The following is an 8,162-nucleotide window of genomic DNA, read 5'->3' as shown; positions in this document are numbered from 1 at the left end:
ATTTTACAGTGTACAAGATGATGATTCTCCAGAGAGCTCTGTGTATCTGTCAGGGCCCTGGCAGGAAGTAGAATTACACTCAGGAGGTCAACTGAACAGGCTTTCATGAAAGAACTACTTACTGAAGACTAAGGGAACAAACAGATGCTGAGATACCCTCTATTGTTACGACTCCTAGGCCAAAAGGGTCAAGTGTTACACAGCAACTGCGTGGAGCCCATTGAGAGCTGGACTTACAGAGGTGGGACAGGCTGACAGAGCTGTGACTGGCACAGCAGGCAGGGAAGAGGGACAAGGGAAATAAATGCCCTAGCATCTCCTGCTGCCCTCTGATCTCCTTCCAGTCCTCTCATTGAAGCCAACTGGAGTACAGAATGATGGGAATATATCTTGGGGAGGGGGACAAATGGAGAACAGCCAACATACTAGAAACGTATCTGGATTTGTCTTAGTCCATTCAGGTTGGTAAAACAGAATGTCATAGACTGGGTGGCTTATGAACAGCAGAAATTTATTTCCCCCGGTTGTGGAGGCTGGGGACTCCAAAGTTAAGAGGCTGGCAGATTCAGTTGTGAGGGCCACTTCCTGGTTCACAGAAGGTCTTCCCAGTGTATCCTCACATGGCGGAAGGAAGTGGGTAGGCAGCCCTCTGGGGGCTCTTTTATAAGGGCACTAATCCCATTCCTGAGAGCTCTGCCCTCGTGTCCTAATCACCTGCCAAAGTCCCCGCTCCAAATACCATCACACTAGAGCTTAGGGTTTCAACATAGGCATTGGGGTGGACGTGGACGGTCAGCCTATAGCATAATTGAGACATGCATTGTCATTTAATGCAGTTTGATTCACCACTTGCGAAAATATTAAATATTTCCTCTATCAATTGTATTATCACACATATTTTATGAAAAGCCAAGCATGTTCTGGGTGTTCTCCAACTGTTTAATATTCATATTGCTACGGATTTCAATAAAATACTGAATTTGAATTATCAGTAGGTAGTGCTGCTGAAATTGAATCTTGAAAACTCTGAAGCAGACATTTAACTGGAGGTTGTCTAGGATTCAGACAGCTGATTTGGGAAGGAATGTTACAGGGCAGTCAATTTCTGATTCGTTGTTTTTCATGACATCTGTAAAGCATTGATTTTCAAAATTTGGTTTGCATAAATATGTGGAATATTATGGATTTACTCAATAATCAAAGGAGCAGCAGTGGATGTATCTCTACAGAATCTGAAGGATGAGCATGTTCTGGAACATATATTATTGGTAATTTTCTCACATGCTGTACTGAGAGAGTAATTTTGTCTTGTTCTAATTTACTTTTGGAGATGTAAACAATGAATCATAGTGTATACCAAGATTTAAAAAGTGATTCAATTTGAATTTCCTGGAGAAGAGAATTACCTGGAAGTGACTTCACAGCTTTATCTTCTGACAGCCTCATCTCATGAGACAAATATGAGCAATGATTTGGTGAACCCCTGAGGTACCACTTTCCTTTCATCCTTCAGGAAACAGGGTACTACAGGCCTTTACCAATAGGAATAGACTCATAGCAATCATGGAGTTGAAAATGTCTAGCTTGGCATGGATTTTAAAGATGCTAAAGTCTTTCCCAAAGTACGTCATGAAGACACTTGATAAAATACAGATTCCCAGGCCATTTTCCTGGCGCTTCTGTGTTAGCCGATCTGGGGCGGGGCTGGAAATCTTCAATTTGACGAGTGCCCCAGGTGATCCTCGTGGTTGCACTAATTTAGGAAACAGATACTATGCAGCCTTGTCCTTTTGACCTAAGTTTCCTTACATCCTTGGCCTGAAGCTTCACAAACATTCTGGGGTCACAGTCACCTTTGAAAAGTTGAAGAAAGCTATGGACCCCTCTCCCCAGTAAAAATGCTCCTACCCAGAGTTTTACATAAAATTTCAGGTGCTCCCTTGCCTCTTCGAGTCCATCTCCGTGGCCTATCTTGTGTCTTGTGAACCTCTATCCTACAGAATCGTTTAAAACTCCCCAGCCTTAGATTTCAAGGCTTCCCATAATCTTGGCCCATCTGGACCCTTTTGCCCCATTATTCCCATCATAGTCAAGAGCTGTGAAGATGAACAGATTCTACAGATTATATTCCTGAACACATGGAAAAATTAAAATCAAAGAAACCTATATGGTTTCCTTAAGGCCTATATGAGTTCTTCAAAATACAGAATAGAGCCTATTAAAGAAATACTCTAGGCAGGACTTCATATTTGCAGTCATTGGCATCTTCCAGGAAAAAAAATGATAAAGGAGATTGTGCTGATCTGTGAAGCCACTTTCTTCGCTTCTCGAAGACAAGCCTCTTGTTAAGAGCGTGATTTCAGAACCATAGTATACCACAGCAAAAATTGTTCTGGCAGCACAATGGTGAAGCATGAGGACCCACAGCAGACTTCTCCAATCTTTTACCAAAACATCGTATAGCATCACCAGGCCTGGATCCTACCGGCAGTTAGAGTTGTCAAGTCACTCACAGTTTTTTAATTATTGAGACTAATAGGTTTGTTACTAGTCTGAATCAATTTATGAGCAATCTGATACTGACTGTAATGTAAGTTCAAAGTATTATTATCTTTCAGAGGGAGGTCATATACGTCAATTTAAATGCCTTAGGTTACAGCCCAAGTAGATATTAGAACTAGAAATCATGTCTGGGCCATTACCTCTGTGGTGGGGATTTAACCACTACGTTTTGTTAACTTCTGTATGTATTATAATGGTTAGCTAGCTGTTTACATGAAATTGGTTTATCCAAGCTTAAGTAATATAGGAAAAAAAATATAGCTCATATAAAGTGGCAAGACAGTTTTGAAAAATGCAAGCAGGCATTTTTAAAATGCAAACATAATTCTTTGTATGTATGAAATTTTCATTTCTTTAATTGCCATTGTCTCAGTTTAGCAAGAGTGTAAAGTTGGAAAGAGAATTCAGCAGATGTTGCAGCTCTAGTGGGGTCTCACGATGACTTAGTGGCAGGAGAAAGTTAGCACAGCAGGCCCGACTGCTATCTTTGAAAGTCCTGTTTACAAGGCTGGCCCTGGGATGGCATTTGGGAACTCGGATTTTGGGAGTGTTCCCGCCATTCCCGGAATGGATAAGAGTGGCTCAGTTTGCCCAAACTATTTGCACAAACGATATGGTTTATGCTGAACACCTGCTTTCCTTCTGGGAGTCTGGAATTTGAGTACGTGCCGGGCAAAGAGTGCCTACGTGATCAGCCCCTAATAAAAGCGCCAGGCACTGAGTCTAATGAGCGCTCCTGGCTGGCAACATTTCACACGTGTTGTCACAACTTTTTGCTGGGGGGATTCAACTCGTTCTGTGTGATTCTATGGGGAGAGGATTCTGGGAAGCTTGTACCTGGTTTTCCCTGGACTTCACCCCATGTACATTCTCCCTTTGCTGGTTTTTGCTTCGAATCCTTTCGATGTAACAAATCATAGCCTTGAGTACAGTGGGCTCAGCTGTGTGAGTCCTCCTAGTGGGTCCTTGAAGTGGAGTGGTATCAGGGTCCCTGCAGCACAGTAAGATACGCTCACTGCCTTTGAGGAGGTCATAAATGTGTAAGGAAGTGAAACAGCCACTTAAAACGACAGCACAAGGTAGAGTTGAGTAATGCATTAAGTACCACAAGAAGAGAGGGGCTAATGTTGCAACTGGGAAGTTAGATACAGGCTTTAGTCATTTTAATGCTTTGAAACAAAATTTCTTTTCCTGAGCTTTATTGAGGTAATAATTGGTATACAAAAAGTTGCGCATAATGTATACCACTTTGTGAGTTTGGACATATGTATACATTTGTGTTACCATCACCACAATCAAGGGAATCAATATATCCATTACCTCCAAAAGTTTCCCCGTGTCCCTGTGTCTTGCTTTGTTTTGTTTTTGTGGTATGAACATAACATGAGATCTACCCTCTTAACAAATTTTTAAGTGCACAATACATTATTGTTAACTATTGGTGCGATGTTGTACAGCAGATCTCTGGAACTTACTCATTCGTGTAACTGTAACTTTATACCCATTGAACAACAACTCCCCGTATCTCCCTCAGCCCCCTGGTAACCACCATTCTGTTATCTGCTGCTGTATGTTTGACCATTTTGCATGCCTCATATAAGAGGAATCATGCAGTGTTTGTCCTTCCGTGACTGACCTACTTCACTTAGCATAGCTTCCAGATCCACCCGTGTTGTTGGAAAGAGTAGGATTTCTTCCTTTTTAAGGGTGAATAATATTCCATTGAATGTGTGTACCACCATTTCCATATCCATTCATCTGTTAACAGATACCTGGGTTATTTTCGTATCTTGGCTGTTGTGAATAATGCTGCGGTGAACATGGGAATGCAGATATCTTCAAGATCCTGATTTCAGTTCATTTGGATGTATACCAAATGAAGTGGGGTTGCTGGGGCATATGGTAGTTCTATTTTTAATATTTTGAGGAAACTCAATACTGTTTTCCACAGAGGCTGCACCATTTTACATTCCCATCAACAGTGTACAACAAAGGTTCCCATTTCTCCATATCCATCATCACCAACATTTATCTTTTTTTTCTTTGGTAATAGCTATTCCAACAGGTGTTGCCTTGTTCCAGATTTTAGAAGAAAAGATTTCAACGTTTCACCATTGAGTATGGTGTTAGCTGTGGGCTTTTCACATATGGCCTTTATTGTGTTGAAGTAAATTCCTTCTATACTTTTTTTATAGAGTATTGTGAAAAGTTGTTGAATTTTGTCAAATGCTTTTTTCTGCATTTGTTGAAGTGATCATGGAATTTTTGTCCTTCATTCTGTTAATGTGATGTGTCACATTGATTGATTGTCATATGTTGAATCATCCTTACATCCCATGGATAGATCCGACTTAGTCAGGGTGTATGGTCCTTTTAATGTGCTGTTGAATTGTCTGCTAATATTTTCTTGAGGATTTTTACATCCATGTTCATCAGGGATATTGGCCTGAAGTTTTCTTTTCTTGTGGTGTTTTTGTCTGACTCTGATATCAGGGTGACACTGGCCTAATAAAAAGATTTTGAAAGTGCTCCTTCTTCTAATTTTTGGAAGAGTTTAAGAAGGATTGGTATTAATTCTTCTTAAATGTTTGAGAGGATTTGCTATGAAGCCATCTGGTCCTGAGCTTTTCTTTGTTGGGATGTTCTTCATTATTGATTCAATCTCATTATTTATTATTGATCTGTTCAGTCTTTCTATTTCTTTTTATTTCAGTCTTGGTAGGTTTTATTTTTCTTCTAAGCTGTCCAGTTTGTTGATGTATGATTGTTTGTAATAGTCCCTTATGATCTTTTTATTTCTGTAACGTCAGTTGTAATGTCTTCTTTCGTTTCTGATTTTATTTATTTGAGTTTTCTCTCTTTTTTTCAGTTAGTCTGGCTAAAAGTTTGTCAATTTTGTTTTTTCAAAAAACTGACTCTTAGTTTTGTCTTTTTTTGTATCATTTTTCTATCTTTTATTTCATCAATTTCTTTGTGAATTTCTTATTTTGATCTTTTTCCAGCTTTGTTGGAATACAATTGAGATACATTTTTTCCAACTTTATTGAGTTACAATATAACATTGTATAAGTTTAAGGTATACAGTGTGATGATTTGATATGTATATGTTGCTAAATGAACAATTACCACAATAAGTTTAGTTAACACCTCCATCACCTCACATTTTTACAGTATTTGTTGTGGTGATAACATGGAAGTTCTACTCTCTTAGCAACTTTCAAATATGCAATGTGGTATTGTTTACGTAGTCACCGTGCTTTCCTTTAGATCTCCAGAGCTAATTCATCTTTTAAGTGGAAATTTGTACCCTTTGATCAACATCTGCCCATCTCTCCCAACCCTCAGACTCTGGAAACTACCATCATATTCTCTGTTTCTATGTTAGGCTTTTTTAGATTCCAGAGAATAATCATTCCAGAGATAATGATTTCATTTCCTGTGGATATATATGCAGAAATGGGATTGCTGGGTCATATGGTAGTTCTATTTTTAATTTGTTGAGGAAATTCCATACTGTTTTGTGTAGTGACTGTACCAATTTATATTCCCATCAATAGTGCACAAAAATTCCCTTTTCGCCACTTCCTTGCTGGCATTTATCTCTTATCTCTTTGGTAGTAGGCATTCTAATAAGTGTGAGGTGATATCTCACTGTGGTTTTGATGTTAGCTGCATATATAGTAACCATTGTTATATTTTCTTGTTGAGTGAAACCTTTATCATTATGCAGTGACCTTGTTTATCTCTTGTTATAGTTTTTGACTTAAAGTCTATTTTGTTTGATATGAATATAGCTACCCCTGCTCTCTTTTAGTTTCTATTTGCATGGAATATCTTTTCCTGTCCCTTTACTTTGAACCCGTGTGTGTTCTTAAAGCTAAAGTGAGTCTCTTATAGATAGCATATAGTTGGGTCTTGTTTTTTGTCTATTCAGTCAGTCTATGCCTTTTGATTGGAAAATTAAACCATTGACATTTAATTATGTCCAGTAAGGACTTATTAATGTCATCTTATTAATTGATTTCTTCATGTTTTGTAGGTGTCTTGTTCCTTTCTTCTTCTCTTGCTATATATTTTTGTGAATTGGTGATTTTCCATAGTGGTATGATTTGATTCTCTCTTCTTTATCTTTTGTGTAGCTACTGTAGGATTTTGTTTTGTGGTTATCTTGATGCTTGTGTAAAACATCTTAAAGATATAACAAGCTATTTTAAGCTGACAACAGCTTACCTTTGTTCACTTACAGAAATTCTACGTTTTTACTCCCTCCCATTTTATATTTTTGATGTTACAATTCACCTCTTTTTATATAGTGTATACATTAACAAATTATTTTAGCTATAGTTATTTTTAATACTCTTGCCCTTTAACCTTTATACTAGCCTAAGTGATTAACTGGTGGTCTAGTGTTTAAGATTTGATGGTCTTGCTTGGGCAGCCTGAGTTCATTTCCTGGACAGGGAAGCACACCACCTGTCCGTCATTGTCTTACTATGGCGGCTGCAAGTTGCTGTGATGCTGAAAGCTCTACCACGGGTATTTCAAATACCAGCAGGGGCACCCATGGTGGACAGGTTTCAGCAGAGCTTCTAGACCGAGACAGACTAAGGAGAAGGACCTGGCCACCACTTCCACAAAAGCTGGCCACCAAAGTGCTATGAATAGCAGCAGAGCATTCTCTGACATAGTGCCAGAAGGTGAGAGGATGGTGCAAAAAGACCGAACAGGGCTCTGCCTTGCTGTACACAGGGTGCTAGGATTTGGAATCAACTTGATGCCACTAACAACAAAGTGAATAATACACCACCATAACAATATTAGAGTATCTAGAATTTGACTATATACTTATTTTTACCAGTATGTTTTACATTTTCATATTACTAATTAGCATCCTTTTCTTGATAAAGGAAACTTGAAAAACTACTTTCAATATTTCTTGTAAGGCAGGTCTGGTGGTGATGAACTCCTTCAGGTTTTGATTTTGGGGAAAGTTTTTATCTCTCCTTCATTTCTGAAAGACATCTTCATTGGGTAAAGTATTCTAGTTTGGCAATTTTTTTCTTTCAGTGCTTTGAATATACCACCCCACTCTCTTGGCTGGCAAAGTTTCTGTTGTGAGACCTGCTGATTGCCTTATGTGGGTTCTCTTGTATGTGAGGACTTTTTTTTTTCTTGCTGCTTTTAAAATTATCTCTTTGTCTTTGATTTTAGATTATTATAATGTGTCTTGGGGAAGATCTTTTTGGATTGAAATCTTAGGGTGACCTATTAGCTTCATGAACCCAGATATCCAAATTTCTCTCGATTTGAGGAGTTCTCAGCCATTTTTTCTTTTAATAAGCTTTCTGCTCCTTTCTCTCTTCCTTCTCCTTCTGAGACTCTAATAATACATAGATTGTTTTTCTTAATGCTATCCCCTAGTTTGTGGGGGCCTTGTTAACTCTTTTTCATTCCTTTTTTCTTTTTTTGCTCCTATGACTGAGGGATTTCAAATGACCTGTATTCTAGTTCATGAATTCTTTCTTCTGTATAGTTGAGTTTGTTATGGAAGCTCTCTATTGAATTCTTCGGTTCAGTCATTGTATTTTTCAACTCTAGGA

The sequence above is a fragment of the Equus przewalskii genome, chromosome 30, assembly GCF_037783145.1.
Source record: "Equus przewalskii isolate Varuska chromosome 30, EquPr2, whole genome shotgun sequence".
NCBI lineage: Eukaryota > Metazoa > Chordata > Mammalia > Perissodactyla > Equidae > Equus > Equus przewalskii.
This window is presented reverse-complemented; position numbering follows the sequence as displayed.